Consider the following 4165-nt stretch of genomic DNA (forward strand, 5'->3'; position numbering starts at 1 on the left):
GAAAAGGGGACGGCGTATTCTCTTAGCTACTTACTGCTGAAAAGGGATGCTGTTAAGGAAAGCCTCACCCTGATCTCTTTCCTGGAGAATTTGGGCAAATGTTGAAAAATTCTTCTAGGTTTTCCAAATTTATGTGTTAACTCGCCTCTGCAGTAAGCCTCAGCTCTAGCTCCATGGGGCAACATTTCTATTGCAGATCTGTCACACAATTGCTGTTCATAACCTTGCTATGCCTCAGTCTCACTCGGCTGGCACAGAAATCTCTAGCCACAGAGGCTACACTTTACTTTTTCTCCTCCTTTCTGAATGATAATGAAATTCCCATTTCCTGCCTCTTAATTTAAGCTTGGTGGGATGCAAAAACTGATCAATCCCCTCATGAGTCTTTACATTTTACTTGTATGTTCCAATCTCATAGGTTCTATATGACTTGGATTATTAGTAAACTATCTAATCTCCTTGGTGAGGCCACAGACAAAATATATTTGTGTTGTCCTACTTAGACATGTAATTAAAAAATGTAAATAATATCCCACTATTACATACATGAAGAACAATTTATAAACTAAAAATTTCTTCCTTTAGAATCTAAAATTCACAGTATTAACAAATATTCCAAAGACTGGTAAATATTATTTTATTTTTATTTTTGAACTATAGCTATTTTTTTTTCATGACTGTTGCTTAATGCTTTTCCCCCTATGCAATTTACCATAACGTCTTTGCAAACAAATCCATCTGTACAGTAACACAATTAAACTTTCCTAGTACCTCTTATTCTTGCTTGGACATAACCTGGAAGAATTACAATCACTACTTTCCTTACCATGTTATTTCCTTTAAAAGGATATTATACAAGGATCATTTGACAAAGTTTTAGTTCACTACTCAAAACCAAGTTAATTTAACTGCAAAACATATCTAAATGCACTTGTATAACCTATTAGAATATTTTTTTCTATATCAGTAATTGGTCATTTATCAAAAGAAAGGTATTGTTTTTACTTTTCTCCCTTCTTTTACAAATTTGACATATTAGTTGTTATTTTTTTCTTATTATATTTATAAATTAAATAGGAATAATAACCATAAAATATGACCAAAGATACTGAAAGTGTTCTTACAACTCTACTGTTATAATTAAATAGTCATTTATTTGCTATAGCAATGCCTCATTAAACCGTATAACCTGGTTGTGTTAAAGCAATTACCATTCTCATAGAACTCAAGATAGAAGGCCCACTATTGGCAAATAATATACAAGAATTAATAAAACAAAAGGAAAAAAATTAATATTCTATAGGAGAAAAATAAAGTTAAATTAATGTCAGTAGTAGTTTGTTGTATCTCCAACAATACCATTCATCAGATTAACCTAAAGGTAGAAAATTGGAAATCCTTTAACTCTAGACCTGGGAAGTTGAGAGGTATAAAGAAAAAGAAGTTCAAAATTTCCTCACTACTGCACTCATAGAATGGTAACTATGATTAGTTGCTTCTTTGGGGCAGTGTTTTATTTACTTTCTGAGGGTAGACTAATAAATATATTAAAGTTAAAATCAGAGTAATGGGATGTAAAGAGAAAAATATGGACATGCTTCCCATGTTCAAGCACACATGAATCCAAGGTAAGCAATGATAGCTTTTAAGAAGTGTTTTTAATTGATACAATTGCATACACCCCTTCTAGATTTATAACAGAATTTATAATTTAATTTGTTTTGTTTTTTGCTTGCCTGTTTGTCTCTTTTTTATCTGAACAATGCTAATATCTGGTCCACAGGTATTGTTTTTAATTTATTTAAAGTTATTCTATATTATTCTCCTTTCACTTTCATTGCCAGGGCCTCATATTGGACTCATGTTGTTGTTGTTATGTGCCGTCGAGTTGCCTGCAACTCATAGCAACACTATGTACAACAGCTCTAAACTCTACCTTATCCTGTGCCAATCTCACTGTCTCTGACACACCTACCCCCATCACCCCAGTCACTGAATCAATCCACCTCATCAAGGGTCTTCCTCTCCTGTGCTGTCCCTCCACCCTCCCAAGAATGACATCCATCTCCACGGACTGGTCCCACCTTGCAACATGGCCAAAGTATGTCAGATAAAACTTTAGAATCCTTGCCTCAAAGGAGAAGGCTGTCTTCACCCTTTCCAGGACAAACCTGTTTGTTTTCCTAGCAGTCCATGGTATATTCAATCCTCTTTTCCAACACCACAGCTTAAAGGTATCAATTCTCCTTCTATCATCCCTAGTCATTGTCCAGCTCTCTGATGCATAGCAAGTGATTACAAAGACCATGGCATGTATCAGGTGCACTTTAGTCTCCAGACTGACATCTTTGAACTCATAGCTGACCCTATATTGGGGTTCCTTACCCTCCATTGAGCTTCAAACTGTAAAACATATGAGAGTAAATTACTCACTTTATCTCCCAAAGCCACTGGTAAATTTAAACCACTAGAGGAGAGTGGGTCTTTAAGTTGGCAGTAAAACTCCCTACCTACTAACCATCAGAACTTCTTTATTTTAATTAGGACTATTTTTATTGTGAAGTAATAGATAACTATCTCTTTTATATCTTCATTTGTGGCACAATCCTGCAAAAAAGAACTGTTGTCTCCTGAAAGAAATGGTAATATTACCTTAGCAAATTATATCTTCTGGTTTTCACAAGGCCATTGTTACCAATATGGCCTTTAAAGTTATAGGACAATATTGACAAACCTATTGTGTAATTTGCAAGTTACGAACAACTTCCTTAAACAAAGGAATTTCAATTCTTAAATAGAAAAGAAATAGAAATATTTTTAAATGGTCACGGATGACAAATTTACTAAATAAAGAATTACTAGTCAACAATATATTGTTGTTATTAGGTGTCATTATGTCACAGAGACTTTATGAAAAATACATTTGAATCCTGTCTTATCCTGTGTCATCTTCATCTCTGATACATTTGAGCGCCTTGCGACAGTCATTGTGTTAATAATCTCATTGGAGGTCTTCCTTTCTTTCACTGACTCTCTGCCTTCCCAAACATAATATCCATTTCCAAGGAATAGCTTCTTCTAGAAAAATATCCAAAGTATGAGAGGCAGAAGAAAAAATTGAATTGTAGTGTTGGAGAATCAAACTGAATATCCCACTTAGACACAAAAGAAAGAATAGACAGTCTTCTAAAAAGTCAATAATATAGTTAGTTCTGTTATGCCATGAAAGAAAAAAAATGAAGAAAGTATTTAAAAATACAATAAAAACCCCAACTCAATCTCTTTTCTCATACATATTTCAAGTATACCTGCTTTGTCTTTATCATATTCTCTTTGACCCTAGGAATTGACTGAAAATGGCTTCATACATCTCATGATAAATAAATGAGCCACTGCACATTTGTTTATTTATGCTACATCAAGTGTTCAGAAAAGAAAGAAAAAAGGAATATATCACCATTGTCTTCTAAAAAGGAGTTGTTGCTACCAAGCACTCTGCTGAATGATCTTTTGTCCATTTGACCTTTCTGCATTTTGGTCATAGAGAAGGCAGTTATGGTGTGTTTGAAAGGGTAAGAGAAAGTTTTAAAGTGAAAACTTTATTCACTACACATGTATTTCATACACTCTTAAAAATATCATAACAAAGCTTAAAGTGTAGAACTAGAAAAAACAACTAATAATAATGCATTGAAGAGGAAAAGTGTAAATTGGAATAATCTGTTCTTGAAACCAATGTATTTGAATTGTGTAAATAAACTAGTATTGAAAAAAAATTATCTTAGGGGAAATAAAGAGGAAAAGTGTAAGTTAAGACTGAAATTTGAGGTAACAGGAATAAATTGGCACATCTCTGGATGATCTTAAAAGAAGAGAATTCATATCAACTAGTGACATCACTTTCTTACCAGATTTATACAATAACCTCAGAGAATATTTGATAGAATGAATTAAACTAATTTGATCTTGCTTAAAAGTAATTTGTTCTTTCAAGTGTAGCTGTAACATCAGTTGATTAAAAGAGAATCCCATATTTAATCCTTAAACTGTTTAAACCTGTAAGTTTATGACATTTCTTTTTTGAGAAACACAGAATTAAGTATGTTGGGCTTCCTTTCATTTCACATGCAACTGTTTTCGTTGTGTTTGTTTTGGTTTTTTTTTT

This window comes from Elephantulus edwardii, unplaced genomic scaffold (assembly GCF_000299155.1).
Source record: "Elephantulus edwardii isolate Elephantulus edwardi_28Jun2011 unplaced genomic scaffold, EleEdw1.0 scaffold00136, whole genome shotgun sequence".
Classification (NCBI taxonomy): Eukaryota; Metazoa; Chordata; class Mammalia; order Macroscelidea; family Macroscelididae; genus Elephantulus; species Elephantulus edwardii.